Raw genomic sequence first — 17,865 nt, forward strand, 5'->3', positions numbered from 1 at the left:
TCATTTTGTGGGAAAGTTGATATATATTTCTGGAGTCCATTTCTCGACAGAGTAAAGTCTTTCAAAGTAATGATAGACTGAGCTTCTAATATGTACATGGTAAAAATTGTCAACTGGATTTACTTCCTATCAGTACTTTCATGCTTCAAGTTTTTGTTGAATTTCTAAGACAATAAGTTAATAGTTATTCATTAACCTGTTAAAAGCTAGATTTAAAATCTTCATAGTTTTTGTCTCTGTCAAAGTTTCATTAAACTTAGATTTCACTTTAGGTCCTTTTAATCTCAAAAACTAAGAGCTTTTTTCTCTAAAACATGAACATACTTTTGTCATCACAACACTGCAAATTGTAAAAAAATACTTGAGACATATTTACAAAACATTGTATATAAGTTTCAGATTTAAAAAGCTTAAAAGAATAAAACAAACAAACAAATTTAAACTAAGAAAACATTAATATTATTACCTTTTTAAACATTCTTTACCAGAAGTATTCAAGAGTGGAAAAGACACATCTTACTAAGGAAAAGAAATCACAAAGTCTAGCTCAATGACTACTGTTTATTTTAATGCTTTATGCCTACGGCTTCCTGGATTCAGAATATGAATTACATGTAGTACTATAGTAGTCAGTTAGTTCAAAATGTAGTTTTTAAGTTACTCAAGGGAACATGAAAGTAACACTTTATTTTTACGTAATGTAAAAACAGGACTGCAATTATGAAGTGGGAGAATCTAAGCCAGAAATACATTCTAGAAAAGCACATGACTGAAGCAAATTCTGTTCAAAACTGTTCCAACAGTTACAAAATTCTGTTTTATCTTCGTATCAAAAACTAAAATTTGAAAGATAACCATATCTGAGCTTTACCTGCTTATTTGATTTTCCTGTATGCGAAACCCAAAGTGGGAACAATTTACTGAGAACAAAGTAACATTCCTACAAAAGAACATTCCACCATGATGAACTCCCACCAGCTCCTTCAGAAAGTAGCTGCCACTCAAGCTATGCACCCCGGTGGTATTTAATCCTCATCTCAGGTAAAGGAAAGAGCCTGTTCCTCAGTGCTCTGTCAGGGTCCTCAGTCTAATGTGCTCTGCTCTCAGGAATGGCTTCTAAATTTTGTCTTGCTTTGTGCCTCAGTAACTCAGTAGCTCCACAATAAACTGCTATGATCAGCAGGGGTTCTCCAGAGGATGAGTTCACTCATGGATGCTGGTAACACACACAGGCAGGCACTGAGATACAAAAGGCTGGGTTGTGTCACTGCAATGTGACCACACCCGACGCTGGTCCAGCCGGAAATTATCATCATCTCATCCCCCGGTAGGCAGATCCTTGAAAGTGCTCATTCCCCTTATTGCTCTTTCTTGACCTCACAGATAGGGTTGCCACATTTATGCTCATTAGCAGACCTCCTTTAGGGCTACAAAGCTAATCATCATGGACAGGCCAGATTTATCTGGCAGAGGAGACACAAGGGATCCTAAAATATATCCGACTTCCATGAACTTATCCTCTGAGAGAGCACTTGAGTGAATTAATAAAAGCAATTGAGTCACAAAGTAAAGCAGACCATAATTTCTTAAAATAATCACAGTGCAATGTTAGCATGAACAAATTATAAATACTAGAGAAAATTGTCTGAATTTATACAACAACTCCCCTTGAAACATAAATCTCACTTTATGAGAACAGAGAAGACCCAGAGAAGTCAGGTTCAGCTCAGATAGCACCTTTCCTCCTTTGATTCATGCATTCCAATTAACAACAGTAATAAATATGCTTCACACAATCCATAGAAGGGTTTTAATTGTTGAAGTAGTAGAGAATTTTTTGCAGCAGAACAAGCAGTTTCCACATCTTGTGAAGCTCAAATCTTGTGAGCCTGTTCAGCTCATATGAGATCCACTATTCACCAGTTAGTGGTATCTGGTTAATATTTTGGTATTTTACTGTGAGCAACAAGTGCATGAACATAATACTGAAAGATTTATTTCTGATATTGCTCAGAAAAAAGCATGCTTTGGAAATGTTGCTAATGAATCATCCAACTATGGTCACAGCTTCACAATTTTTAGTGAAAAGTAATTGTCTTCCTTGAGGATAGAAGAAATTACAACATGTCAAATACAACTGGCTTTTTCTTCTCTTAAATTTGTTGCTACTATTTTTTGAAGAGCTTTAATTTTGGTGTGATGTGACAGATACTCAGACTGACACTGCCCTCCAGTATCCTCATTCAGCTTTCATGCTGCAGTGCATCATTTGGGACCATCATCTACACCAATCAAAATGCAGATCAAATTTAAAAATTTAAGGCTTTAAAATGTAATAGCTCCAGAACATTCAGAAAAAAAACAAAGAACCAAAACTCAGCATGTTAGAGATGTGCAGGTTCCAGGGAGACCATATAGGACTTTTCAGTGTCTAAAGTCACTAAAGAAAGCTGGACAGGGACTTTTGATGAGGATGTGGAGTGATAGGACAAGGGGTAATGGACTTAACAAAAATAGAGGAGATATAGTTTAGATATTAGGAAGAAGTTCTTTCCTGTGATGGTGATGAGGCACTGAAACAGGTTGCCCAGAGAGGCTGGGGTGTCCCCATCCCTGGATGTGCTCAGGGTCAGGCTAGATAGAGCTTTGAGCAACCTGATCTGCTGGAAGGTGTCCATGAGCATGGAAGTGGAGGTTAGAACTAGGTGGTCTTTTAAGTCTCTCTCAACTCAAATAATTCTGTAATTCCATGATAATTCAGTGACGAGATCCTATAGTCTTCCTCCTGTCTCCTATCTAAAGGCAAAAGAATACCCAGATGTAATCCTGGAATTTCATTTTGAGATTATATCCAGAGAGAAAGATCATAGAAGAATTTCAAATTTTTGCTTAGATCCTAATGATAATATGACTTCATTCAGCAAGTGTTGACCATTTGCTGATGACTAGTATGTAATTCTACAAAAACTGAATTGCAGGATTCACAAAACAATTCACAAAAGAAACCAAGAAGGAACATTACCTTGATCACAAAGATTCCATTTCCTGATGAAAAGAACAAGGGCATGAGAATAATTTATTATTGTTTGCTCATCTTGTGTGATAGAAAAAAAAGAAAAATGTTTTGTGTTGGAGGAAGGACACTGCTTTCCAGACAATCATGGTTAATTAAATTCTGGTGGTGTGAGAGGCTACAAGCGCCTCATGACATTTGTTCACCTCTATATCAGGAGCTCCTTAGCAAATAAGCTTTTTACAACCTGTAGTAAATTGCACACAGCATTTATTGTATCGTAAAGTCCATCTCTGATGGAAACCTCTGAGCACCAGCATAAGACAATGAAGTACAACTACTATTAAGATCCTTATACTAAAATAATTGAGTAAAACAAAACATGGGAGAATACATCTTGTAAAAGATGCACAATCAATCTACAAAAGAAAACTTGCAAAAATTGTATAGGAGAGCCATTAACGCCTGTGTTTAACAAACATGGCCAGAATCAGCATTTTTGTTCTACTAATGGCTGATTGCATCTTCAACACTTTTAAAATGGTTTATAAATTGTTCCTCACATGTTTAACAAGATATAGTAGGCTAGTGAACCTCAATAAAATATCCTGTCTGTGGAAAACAACAATAAATTATGCTGCTGTTTAACACATTCTAGACATTATATTGTACAAAGAAGTAATGTTGCAAAATATCTCAAAAATGAGTGTGAAAGAGTGATAATCTATTTTACCATTAATTTGCAAGTTGTCATGCTGCTGTCATTATTGTACTGGAGATAATGTACTGTTAATTTCAGTACCACAAAATTATTTATTGTTTCTTTTTGGAATGTCTGTCAAAATGGAAACCCCAACAGACTCAAGTAACAGAAAAAGTCCTCTGAAATTCATGCAAGGGGTCAAGAAGATCAAATCATGTAAAAAACATGAAAAGGAAGATGCAACTTTAAAGAGGTAAGAATACACACACACCCCAAAAGCAAGGAGCAGGCAAGTGCAGATTATCAGTTGCTCCTTGCCATGGTCAAAAGGAGATTAATATAAATGTTCATTAATTCAAGACAGTATTTTTAAAGCTTAGTTTACTGTTTATGCCACATAAAGTGTGAAATGTTTGTAGACCTCCTCTGATCATGTTGCTTCTTGCTATTAAGGGAGACAATATGTCCAAAGGCATGACGTCCTTTACTGAGCTGGATTTCTCTACAAATCAAACAAGATTAAAGAAAGACTGTAAATTTGGTTTACAGTATTAAGAAAATATTAAAATGGCACACTATTGAAAAATTATAGAACAAGTAGCAAGTTTCTGTTTGACAGTATTCGTAACTGGTCCAGCTTCTCTATGGATTCAGGAAATTTTCTTTTCTTCTTTCCCCTCCTTGAGGGATGTTTTATCTCTTTGGCTTAAACAATTCTCCTTGTTGAAATAGGAACAGGTTTTCATATGTCCTTAACTAGACTGAAAGGTTAGACAGCTGCTCCTGGTTTCTCTTTTACCAAACTATAGCTGCAAGTAAAAGTCTCTTATTTTCTATATCCATTACATTTTATGGTTAGTGCGTGCCTTTCCACACCACTGGATTTTCCTGTTCACAAAGTTGTCAGGGACTACAGTGAAACTTCATGCAGTGATCCTTGCACTAGACTCAGCACTTACAATTTGTGCTTAGTTTCATCCAAAGAATAAATACACATTTCTTATACAGGTGACAGGCTTGCATATTGGAGCATATTTTTTGAGTCAAGTTCCTTTATCTTGTGTTATGTTTCAGAAACCCTGCCATCACCAGCAATTGTCCATTTCGTGACTCCAGTTTGGAAGGTGCATTCTTAAAAGCTGTCTCTGTTTGTTACAGTCTTTGTAGCATACACCTTGTCTTAAGATTGCTTATAAACTACCAGCACCTAAAGATAAGCATGATCCTCATAGTGGATTTTTCTTATGAGTTAGGTTACTTTGCTTAATCACAGTTTGTGTAGATAAAGCACATGAAACAGAACCCATCTTTTCATTTCCACTACCACTTCAGCTGCCTTTCTTCACTATCTATTTATTCTTAAATAATGAAAAAAGCACTAGGAAGTGATAAAAATAACACAATTTAAAAGAAATTAAGTATAAAGTGCTAAAAATTACTTTAATCTTCTTACAGTGCTGTGTTGGACTGAAGAAAGGAGACATATTGATGAATTAAGTTCCTTTATAAAATGTAAAAAAACCCTGCCTCATGACAATACTTTTTAATGTTAAGGTGGATTAGTTTCATGTAAACTGCTTCATATATAATTTTATACTTAAAAGAAATGGTCTTTGACATTCTTTTAGGAATGCTGTTTTACTCTTTGTAAATTATAATTGAAATTGAGAAAATATAAATCTATGCTTCCTGTTGCAATGAATCTATCAAATAGAAGCACTCAGTGAAAAATGTTATGTGATGATATCATTAAAGAATTTGACATCAGGATGCTGCATAGGCAACAGCAAATAAATAATTTTTTCATTAAAAAATTTTAAGTGCTTACTTTTGCCAAAGGTATAACTTTATTGTATACGTGCCTTTTAGTACATATAAGTACCAAGAGCATAAGACTTTTTGAAGGCCATCACCTCTTCAGCACCATTGGCAAACAGCCCCACACTGACTGATGCTGGGTTCACTTGTGTTTATATACTCAATGTGCCATTTTGCCAGCCAACTGCAATTCAAATCCCTTTATCAATACTCTGCACCACCTGTGGTGCAAATTTAAATTAATCCTGATTTTTGTGGCTTACTAACACTGAATCCATCAGAGAGGGGATGTTGTCTGTTTGGAAAAATTTATATTGGAGCTCGTCTTCATAAGCAGTATGAAGAAAGTAAAAGTGTGTATCCTGATAATATCTTTTTTTTTTTTTTTTTTTTTTTAATGCACACAGCTCAATTACAGTCTTTGTACAATGCTGAGGCTGGGTTCACTCAGGTTTTTAGTTTGGATTCCCAAACATAAAGAAAACAAAAAAATAAACTCCAGTTCACTTATTTTGCAGTAAGCAGATACCACATTGCTGGGAGGATTTGCTTGGGGTAGCACAGTAAAATGAAACCCAACACAACTGTGTCCAGATATTATTTCTCAGTGTCCTATCAGCTTTTTAACTTCACATTAGTGAAATGTTACTTTGTGTGATTACTAGAGCTAAGAGTGAATGATGGATGAATCAGAAAGCTGACAAACCCTTGAGAAAGTGCTCAGCACAATGACACATCTGCTTACTCTATTCAAAGAGCAAAAAATTACATTCTTCCCAGGTGAGAAGGATGGAGACAAATGATGGTCTCTTCCTAGAACTGACTTGGAGTATATTCAAAATCACAAAAATCTTGTGCATTTTTCCCCTATGTTTTATGTTAAAATGCAAAAACCACAAGTAGTAGTCATGCTTCCATAAAGTGAAGTACTAACTAAAGTCTTCAGCAAGGGGGAATAGACAACTGTGGAGGTTATAATTTGTGAGTGCATAAAAACCTCTTATATGAAAATCAATAGGGTGGGTAATTTATTGTCTCTTCGAGTACAAAAAATAGGTGACATCAGGTGAAAGAGGAGTTAAAGGCAAACAAAATAAGGTGGTTTTCCACATAACACAGAAGGAAGATGTGGAACTCTTTGTCATAAGATATTCTGCAAGAAAAGTCTGCATGGATTCAAAGGATGAACAGACAAGCACATAGGAATGAAATCAATTGGGTGTTACTTAAATACATAAAAACCATTTCTGGTTCACATAATTCCTGTAAAAGTTTAATGTCTGGGAGAGTAATAGGAGCAAGAGAATTTATAGTTGCCCAGTTTTTGCAACCTTCCCTCAGCTCTCTGCTGGCTATCAAGGAGAGGTAATTGCAAAGGCAGAATTTTGGTCCCAAACAATGTGACTGAAATAAAGCTACTGACTCATGATATCTTTTAGCAAATTATGATAAATCATGGTTTCAGTTATGTCCAACTAAAAAATATAGCCCCAGTGTCACATCAGTAATTACAGATATAACTATATCTGTGAGGAAGGGAGAACTTCAGAAGGGACAGTTACCCTACAAGATAGGCTGGAAGAGTGGACTAAAGAGAAGCTAATGAAGTTCAACAAGTATAAGGTCCTGCACCTGGCAAAGCATAATCCAGGAATGCAGCTAGGCTGGGATATATACCTGGCTGGGGAGAAGCTCTGCGGAAAGGGACGACCAGGAGCTTCTGATGAACACGAGCTCCACATAAGTGAAAAGGATGCTGCTACAGCAAAGAAAGCCAACAGGATCCTGGGTTGCATCAAAGAGTGCTTCAGCAGCAGAGATAAAGAAACCGTTGCACCACTCTGTTCAGTGTTTTCCAGATCACACCTGGAAATTAATCTTTATCTCCTCTATACAAAAAAAAAGCATTAACAGGCTGGAGAGGATCCAGAGAAGAGACAAAATGATTATCCAAGGACTGAAAAGTCTACCCTATAAAGAAAGGCTGAGAAAACTGCTTGGTTCAGTCTTGAGAAAAAAAAGACTGAGGGGAGATCTTGTCACCATGATCCCATATTTAAAGATTGGTTACAAAGATTTCCTTTTGCAAGGAGTGCCATGAAAAAGGTGAGAGGTACAAGTTGCTCCTGGGGAGATTCTGGTTTACACTAGAGGAACATTTTTCACAGTGAGAAAAATCAGCCATTGGAATAATGGTAAGAGGTGTATTCCCAAATGCTGGACACTTTGAAGATTTAGTTGAACAAAGTGCTGGGTTATCTTGTCTAGACTTGTGGTTTTACTTTTGCCAAGGAAGGTTGGACCAGATAATCCTTCATGTCCCCTTCCAACCTGGCATTCTATGATTCTCTGATGGATTCTGTTTAGATTAGGAAATGAACATGACCTGAATCCCAGAAAACAGTTTAATCCCATTGTGCCAAGGGCTGTAAATACATGCACACCAGTAAGAGCAATTTTATCCCATGTAGCATAAGGACAAAATTAGTTCCAACTACAATTTTATCGGCTTCAGAATGGCCTCCCAAATGAAATAATTCTGTTCATTCAGAAAGATTCACACTGCTGTTTCAACTCATTGCTCTTCATATCCAGCAATAAAACAGAAGCTCAAATTCTGATCCAGTTGTATGACTAGCGCAGTAAAATACAGTGGAATTATTCTTCTTAGTTTACAGTGTAGTAAACAAGAGAATAAAGTTCATTTCAGAAATGTCAATTAGTTATTCAATTCAAACCCAATTATTGTTTTTATTACAAACCACCTCATTCTTATTTTAGATGCTATTTCCAACAATGTTCAACTATTTTTCATTTAGCTCTACTATGCACATCTGTCTAGATCCACAACTTTCACTGGGAAAGAAAAAGCTTAAAAAGCTCTCTAGGATCTTTGCTGCAGATTTTATTTTCCCAGACTTCAGCTTTTAAAGATTATTATTATTTGGGATGAGAAGAAAGTTGGAATACCCCAAAAATATTGACAGATTTTTTCAAATTCGGAATATCAAAACCTGTAATTAGCTTTCATGGCTGGACAGGTCTGATTGTTGAGATCATCTCAGTGCACATAGATTCACATCAATAATTTATTAATAAAAAAGTAGAGTAAGAGCACAATTCAGTGCTCAGATACATATGAGACTATGCAATGTCTCCCCATGGCAGAGAATGATTTATCCTGCTTCTATCAGATGATGCTGGTTTGCTTATGCCAGAGCTAGTCCCCCATCATGGGGATTTTTTTCACTGAGCTGACAGAAAATTTACACTCTGAAACAAGTATGTGTATTCTGCAAACCCAGCAAATTAAATCAGCTCAGTGAAAGCACTGAGATGAGCACCAGAGGCAGCTCCTATGTGGTGCAGCTGGGAGCAGGGTCTGGGAGAAGAGAGGGCAAAACAGAGCTGCTCTTTACATCCACAGCACATGGACACACAGATGGACACAACTGTACCACGCAAATATGCAACAACACACTTCTGGCAGGCTGCAACATAATCCTCATAGTGTTTCATAAACAACTTCAGGCACCAATTAACTATTTTGTCTTAAGGTCCCCTGGGCCCCAGACAAGAAAGATCCTCTGTGCTGTAGATCCAGCCAATCTGCTCTGTGTGGAGACACCAGGTCATTTTGGTTATTTTGCTGTAGGGCCAAGAATCCATCTGTGTGTACTAAGCAGCTTAGGCCAATGTGTTCACATTCTGGATGGATTAAAAATAACAGTCCCTGTATGAAAGCTTTTAAATGCTGTTTAAAGCCTAACCCTCAGCTGTCTGTTATCCCAGATTCATCTTTCATTTATTCTACTTACCTTTATCCCCTAATCAAAGCTGGTTAAATACGGGATTCAAAAATAAAAGCCTATTTATAAATGTTTTAAAGCAGTGGTATTTCAGAAGCTTAATATTGGCTTCAATTCACCAAACTTATATTAGAAGTTACAGAAATGCAGTTTCTCCCGTTCCTTCTGTCACTCTAAGACAGACAGTGATTTAAGGGGTAATTTTCCATGTGTATTTGAGAGACAGAAATTTGAATCAAGTAAAAATTTATGGACTGAGAGCTTCCAGAGTTCTTTTGTGAGACAATGAAAGCATTTCTGATTTAAGCTATAGATACAACAGTTCCAGAGGTTTGTTTGAAACTCAGACAGCCAGTATATTGTATTTATTTCCCTCCCATCCCCACTCCCTTTCTGCACCTTTATTATGGATATAGTTCCATCCCATCTCTTTCATTCAGGAAAAGCTTGGGTCTGTTTAACTTTTATAGTTGGAATTGCTTATCAAGTCACAGCAGCTACATTCTCCTCTTCAACTCCACTCCCTTTTCTGGATGAGCCAGAAGGTCAATTTGATGACTAAGGGCAGTAAAACTCAGTTTGTCATTCTGTTGTGCTTCATCAGGCTGCCTTATTTTTAAGTCTCTCTTCCTATGCTGGAATGTTCTTGTCCTCATATTTCACTGTCTCCCAGGGGAACATCCATCCTCTTATCTCATACTACCTTGCCCCCTGGTGACATGTTCTCATTCTTCTCTCCATCTAGGTCCTGCAAGCCTGACTTCATTCATTTTCTGCAGCATTTACAGTCATTTGTTCGGGTTTTATTTTGGTTTGCTTTGGGTTTAGAACATACCCTTTTTTTTAATATATATATATTGGAAATAAAATTTTACAAATTCTGTCTCTTTGTGATATCTAATTGAGTCAGGATCATTTTGGCTCCAGTCTGCAAGAAGAGCCCATGTTTTTGTGCTGCTCTCAACCACAGCTATTTACATATGAATTCATACAGGCAGGAGTTCTGCCACAGGGTTTTTTTTATTACAGAAATCAGAAGTGGCTTTGCCTCTATCAGCATGAAGGCAGATGGGCAATGATACTTGCCATGTAGGAAATTCATTGTGAAATGGGAGGCATAAAAAGGGTTGGGAAGAAAAGTGCTAATGTGAGTCACTGATAACCTGGAGGCACAGAGGGGAGTGTCACTTGTACATCCTCACAAACTTAGTGTGATGGGTTAGGCTCTGACTGGTTTTCACTGAGTTTATTCAGGTCCTTTCCTTTTAACTTCCATTTAACAGATGGTTATAAAACAAGCAGAGAGATCTCTTGTGTTTGTGGGAAATGCTGTGTCAGAAGCTGGTCACCATAGTTCCCACACAAAGAATTTTGAGTTTGAGTTAAGGTGGGCATTTGAAGTGCTTCCTTCACTCAGGGCTCTGATTCAGCATATTCCTGCACATTAAAGAGGTGCCTTCTCTTTGCATCTGCTAAATACATTTTCTGAAGGCACTAGCTTCTAGTGAGACCTCTAGAATCCCTTTCATTAGTGTGTGCAATTTGTCCATACTACATTATCCCATTGTTATGAATAAAAAGTTACCTATTTTTGTTTAAGGTTACAGAGCTAGGCTCTGAACAATCCTTATCAGTCAAAGTTGATGGGAAAACCCAGATGACAGAGAATCTCATTATCTAAAAATATTTTATCATGATAACTGGTTATGAAGCACCCTTAAATCAGAGGCAATGTTATTAGAAACATTTTGCTGTCCTTGTTTAATGTCAACACTACAAATGTAGCAATGTGAGATATTTCTTCCAAACTGTCCCATTCAGGTAATGAAATAGTATTTTGTCTTGCTTGACTTGGACTCACTGTTTTCATTCTGTTCTGTAATCACCTTTTAGATCTACTGTGATACAAAAGTGCTTCATGAGTTGTGGGGCTAGTGGGGAGTATTACCAGAAATAAATATATACATTAGCATATCTGTCCCACACTAGTGAGGATTCTGCCTGATGGACAGCACATCAATTTCCAAATATTGAACATGATGGTGAGCAAGGCATCCCCAGATTTTCAGGAATAGACACTGGATCTTTTTGTGTGACCCAGAAATACCTCTATGAGCTGTACCAAGACAGTTTTCACTAACACCTACTGTGTTTGGGGGGTTGGTTGGCTGTGGCTTTTTTTTTTTTTTTTCCCTCACAGTTGTCTGGGCAGTCTTCAGTTTTCAGAATCCAATATACAACTGTATTTTTTTTAAGATAAAAGACACTAATAGGATCCTTGATAAAGATATGCAACAGAAAACAATGTAGGCTGTTGGCAGTTCCTAAATCTCCCTGCTGGTTCACTGCATACCATTATTCTCTGTGCCATGACATTTACTGCTGCTCATGAGTGATGCAGTATGGGGTTGCCAAAGATGCTATCAGAGAACAGCACAATTAGAGAATCTGCATGAATGTGACCAGACAAATAATTTAGCATTTTTCAGTCACCAGACTACAGTTCTTGGAAGAAAACTGTATAGTGGCAACAACAAAGGAACGATACAAAACAAACAAGCAAAAAAATTCCAGGCGTCTGCCGGGAGACAAACATTTTGACAAACACAGGAATTAATACAGAAGTTTTGCAGAATTGTGGCTTAGGCAGATTTGTTTTCCCAAACAGATTCATCCATCCTTAATCAGCAGCCCCAGCTGTCCCTGCTGGGAAAATCTGCATCTCTTTTTCTGCTTGTTGCTGGCTGTGCTGAACTGGCATTTCTAAAAGTAATTACCCCACAAAGTGTAGTTGAATATTCAGAAATACCAAGAATTGTTAATTCTGTGCCAGCTATGCTGGTTCACCTAGCTGAACATACCAGTTGATCTCAGCAAGAGAAGCAAGACTCACAGGGTGACAAGGGAAGCCAGGACTTTGTTAACAGGGACAGGTCATGCAGCCGCTGATTGGGGCAGGGGTGCCTGGCTGCTTATGAAACGCAGATCCAAGACACTCTCTCAATCTGCACTTTAGAGAAGAGCTGCACAAAAGAAAGCAATCTTTGTGTGGGTGTGTGTGTGTTTGTGTGTATGTCTGAGCATGGACAAACCTGCTCAGACTGGAGACGGGTCTGGAGCATGAGTCCTGTGAGGAGCAGCTGAGGGAGCTGGGGGTGTTTAGCCTGGAGAAAAAATAGGCTCAAGCCTTATCACTTCTAAGCTACGTGAAAGGAGGCTGTAGCCAGGTGGGGGTCAGACACTTCTTTCAGGTAACAAGCAAGAGAATGAGGAGAAATGGCCTGCAGTTGTACAAGGGGAGGTTTAGACTGGACATTAGGAAAGAGTTTTCAAGTATTGAAACAGGGCGATTCTATGGAACACAGAACTAAGCTGCTGAAAAATTAATGCTCTTATTTACTGCAAATAATTTCTAGAGGTAATAATCTATTATCTTTTGAAATAATAAGTTGATTTGAAAAACTGCAACTTTCATTTTGTTCTACCTATAGTTTAAAAGCAGCGATATACTATAGTAAGAAAGTAGTTTACAATGCAGAAATCAAAATTCAATAGGCAAATACTTCAAATCACATTGCAGCTCAGAAATATGATGGTTTTGTCTGCTCTTATTTGTATTGTTTAAGCATGATCTGCACAGCTACAGTCTCACAGATACATGGACCACATTGTCAAATTTGCATGAGAACAGCAGCTGTCAAACAACAGTAATTACAAGAAAGTACCAGGGTGAAAAGAGGCAGCTATGAATTCTCTTTGGCAAAATTACTGAATTCATCAGAATTAGCTTCTACATGACCAAATGGGATAGAATCACATCTACAGAATGAGGGTCCTCCAAGTACACAAAAGTTAGCATTAATTAAAATGCTTATTTTCCATCTGTACTTTGTAAACCGTTTCTACCCAAACTGCTCTGCGTGTGTGCACTCCAGCAGAAAGTTTGTAATCTAGACATTTCCATTAAGATCCACTTTTTCAGTAACAAGATGTGGCACACAAAGTACAATCACAGCTGGGAGCAGAGGAGATCATCACTCTGGGTGCAAGGAGCCATTGGTGTGCCTCCAGGCCAGTTATGTGACAAGTCAGCTAAATACCAGAAGGGCCACAGAACTCTTGGCCATGACCATGGGGATGCCCTGCTTATATGATCAGTGACAGAGGACATCCATGGTCACGCCACAAAAGCAGAGATTGTGACAAAGCAAACAAAATATGTACACATGGGTCCTTATAGCCATTCCCTGACATTCTGCACCTGTGCTGGTGACTCCAGTGAAACAACCAACACGGCCAGATGGGCACAGACTTCCTTTGTCACACATTCAGCCCATAACCATTTATTTACTTATTTATTCTCTCACAGAGTATTTTGTACAATTTTGTACATTTGTTGCAATTCATCAGTGAGATCAAGTCTCAGTGGAAATATTGGTTTTGGTTTTGGAAGGGTTTGTTTTTTCAGTTGCTTTGGGGTTTTTTTGGAGGGTGGGAGGTTTGTTGGTTTTGTTTTGTTGCTGTTTTGGTTTATTTTTTTAATTTTCATTGCTTATAATGTTTACTATGCTTATAATACCTACCTTTTAGCATGTTTTGTGATTTTAACACAGCATTTTAATAAAGCACCCTAGAACAATGAGGTAAAAGAACAACTTAAAATAGACATCTAAAATTTTGAAGTACCTTTGGTAATCCTTTTACAATAAGTACTACATCTGTTATTGGTTCATTATGTTCATTGAATACCTTTCTAATCCTGTTCCTTTTCTCATTATAATTCCATACAATTATTCTTTATAATTTTACTCTATTATCTGTATTATTATCTTCCACTACTATGGAATTATAATTAAAAAAATTATATAGTTAGTAGTCCATACTACCCTGGGGACCAGCACCTGAAATCTGTACTTAAGCCTGAATTCAGGCACCATGAGGAAAAACCATGAGCTTTGTGCTCAGGCTGAATTGTCACAATTAGTCCCGAGAAAACCTGCTTTGTCCTTATTATTATTATTTTCTTCAGACAGCAAACCATGATCCTTGATGCCAAAGGCTGCATCACAGTCTAGGAAGCCCTGGGATGCTGAGTATCTGTGCCAGCATGAATGATATATGTAAGAGTGAGGTTGCTCCGTGAGCAGCGTTAAAGTGGGTTTTGATCATCTGATCAAAGAGGGCTGTAAATCAACATAGGCTTTAATGCAGTGAATATAAAGTTTTGTTCCTTCCCAAATGGAAGTGAGTTGCTGTATGTAGGGCAGGGCTGTTTATAACATAGTGCACTGCTTGAGTTGTCATTTTGTACTTTGTGCTGAGGTGCTTCAAAAGAGTGGGGAAAAAAAGCTTACAAATATAGTTTAAGGGTTTTTTTCAACTTGTCTGGCTTAGATGGTTAGGTAGAAATCAGAATTCTGTGTTTTTACAATGTAAATGTTAGTCTTTTATTTTGATAGGTTACGGTTTTACATTGACTTCAGCCACTGCAAGTAAGATACTTTCATGACATGTGAGGTCCATTTAAGCACCTAAATGTTTCTAAGATGAAGCTATCTCATCTCTCCTGGTCATCCAGGTCAAGAGGGCTGGCTATTTTCTGTGTTTGGCTTCCAAGACATGTTGAAGGAATTGGACGTTATAAACGCCAATCTCTCCCTGCTGACTAAAAGAGGAGGTTGTAGCTACCACTGTAGAAAGAATAGATAGAGCTGCCACATTCAGTCACCCTTGATCTCCTCAGAGTGCATGAACTTGTCTGTGAATGTAACCAGGAGAGATGGATGTCAGAGTGAGTGGTGTGATCTCCAGGGATGACTACTGTACCATCTTCCAGTGTCCCCAAGATGCCTGCCAGAGACTTGCTTGGGTTCAGAGAAGGGACAATTTGTCCATGCACATGCAGAGAGCCTAAATGTTCCAGAGGAACCACACATTCAAGCTTCTTATGTCACTTGCATTGACTAACAGGTTACATAAACCCTGCCTTTCTCATTATACTTGAATCATGCAGTGCAAAGAGTAATGCAATCAAGCTCCATGAAAGAAACCTATGTTTAGTAGCCTCACACGGGCCTTCATTTTGATATGAGTATTATGCATGCAGCACGATGTGCTAGGTCTGTCTCAGTCCATGAAGGAATTACCCAGAGTATTCTCTCTGCCTTAGTACTGTTCTACAGAGTTAATGCCCATGGGAGCAATTGTTTGAAAAAATGAAGCATGAAAACCAGTTTTGCTTTAATGTAGCAGAAAATTATTCTAAAAGGTGAATGACACAAACTCCATATCCAAAATAGAGACCTAGAGTATCAAGAAAAAGAACAGAAAAATTATCTGGATGCCAGGATTCAAACAAAATTAGTGAATCTTTATACTGAACATAAGTTCTTTTATTGTAGCATAGTTTACTTTGATACTAAAGTGTCTTCAGGTCATGAATGTCAGAATAAAATTAAACAAAAAACCTACCCAAACACAGATTAACACCCATTTTTTTGAATGACCCTTTCAAATCTTCATGTGCTATTTCTACTTCTAGAGAGCTGAAGAGCATGGACTATTTTAGAAATCTCTGTGGATAACCCAATGAAAACAAAAACAGTGAAGACACTGAAAAATGAAGACTCTACATTGCAGTTTGTGTCATAGCCTAATTTTACAACTCTAATTTTTATGTTCTCACTAAAATTTCTAATTTACATAGAAAATCCATGGACATGGCTTTTGCCAAGTGCCTAATAAATTGGGGTGTTCAGAAAAGTCTGGCCACTTTACTGAAAATTGTCCCACCACAGAGAAGAGTCTGCTGAAGTTCTGTGCAATGTTCAGCACGTCCATCTGTTCTAAGCCCTTCCAGCTTACAGTGCATTTACCTCTAGTGTACCAGACAGCAAAGAAATTGAACCAGCTTTACTTTAAAGGTGCTAAAGTGTGTTCTGGATAATATCCCGTGAATAGAACAAAAAATGTGTGATGAGTTAGGAACAGATGCCAGTTCCTTAAATATTGACTCTATATTTAAACATCTGCTTATGTGCACATTACTGGAGTTTCCCTGAAGATAAAGCCTTCTGATTTAGTTGGAAGGTCCTGTCCCTTTAGCTAAAGCACAAATAAACCAAATCTTAATGGCCTATTACTGACTGTGTACTTAGCCTGGATCAGTTCCAGAATTTGCTTATCTTATTATTGTGGCCGAAATAAAGTGTGACTACAAGCCTTACAATAATTCATTATGGATCCATTCCAGCTTCTCCTGAAGCCACTGTCTTCTTCTGACAGAATTTCACCAGTCCTAGACCAGCATTTAAGACAAATACAATAAGAACAAAGCAGAAGATAAAATTTCTTACATTTCTACTGTTTGCAAACACTTTGGGAAGGTTGTCATTTTTCAGTGGAACTTTTTTATTTAAAGTACTCCTGGCCATCTCTCTTGGTGATAAAAGAGATGTAGAACCTAAATTCTAAATGTGATGTAAGAATAAGTTTGTCCTACAGTTATAATTGTTAAGTAGATGTCTATGCGGGCTGTGCCTGTGCATAAAAACAGTTAATTAGCTCACTGATGTCACAGCAAGCAATTTAAAACTGGACCAACTTGAGACAGGGCGGTGGACTGAACCTTGAGCCACTGTTTTCACTAAGGATCTGAGTAACTGTTATGGGAGCCCTCAGTTATTACAAGCAGTAATAACAAATCCCCTTGGCAGCTCAAGTCTGTGTGCCAACCAGTTTCTCTCCATTGCATTGACTCATATACCAGGTGAAGAGACTGCCATCCTAGAGGCTGCTCCTTCTCCAGAGCTAACAATCCTGTACATTGGCAGGATTCTTGTAAATATTCAATAGGAACTTCTAAACATGCAGAAATTATCATGCAGAATAGGGTTTTAGACATAGTTAAGGTCATTAGAAGCTGTGGCAAATAGTTTAAAATAATTAACAGCAATGAAAGCAGTTTGTGATGAAACTAACACTCAGGCCTTCGGGCCAGTTGGATGTAGGAACCCAGCAGAACAATATTTTGGGGAGTCCTGTCCAATGCTGCTGGAGATACCATTGAAAGAAGTCCTCTCATCATGACCCGGATAGTGGCTGACAATCCTAATCAAGAGATTTTATTCTTCATAGGGGCATTATCCTTTGCAAAGATCCAAATACATTTGGGACTTTTTTAGCGACTTTCTCTCCATGAGCATCTGTGCAACGCCTAAAGTCACATGTGCGTGTTTTCAATATGCTTCATGTATAGATGCATCAATCTGACTTCAGTCATGTAGGCATTTATATTTTGCTTGCTTGATAGTGTTTCTTTTACAGAAATTCATAAAAAAGCTGAGGTGAAGTGCAACAATCTCTCAGTCAGCCTTGCTGTGAAATCAAAAGCAGAGTCACAGAAGAGCTTGTGGTTGATTTTCATTCTTTCTGTTTTCAGTACATGGGGTATCTTTTAATTCTTTAGTCACTAATGACTTTTTCAGATTTCATATTTTCAGATAACATTAACAAAAAAAAAA

Source organism: Onychostruthus taczanowskii, unplaced genomic scaffold, assembly GCF_017590055.1.
Source record: "Onychostruthus taczanowskii isolate IOZ18803 unplaced genomic scaffold, ASM1759005v1 scaffold44, whole genome shotgun sequence".
Taxonomy (NCBI): Eukaryota; Metazoa; Chordata; class Aves; order Passeriformes; family Passeridae; genus Onychostruthus; species Onychostruthus taczanowskii.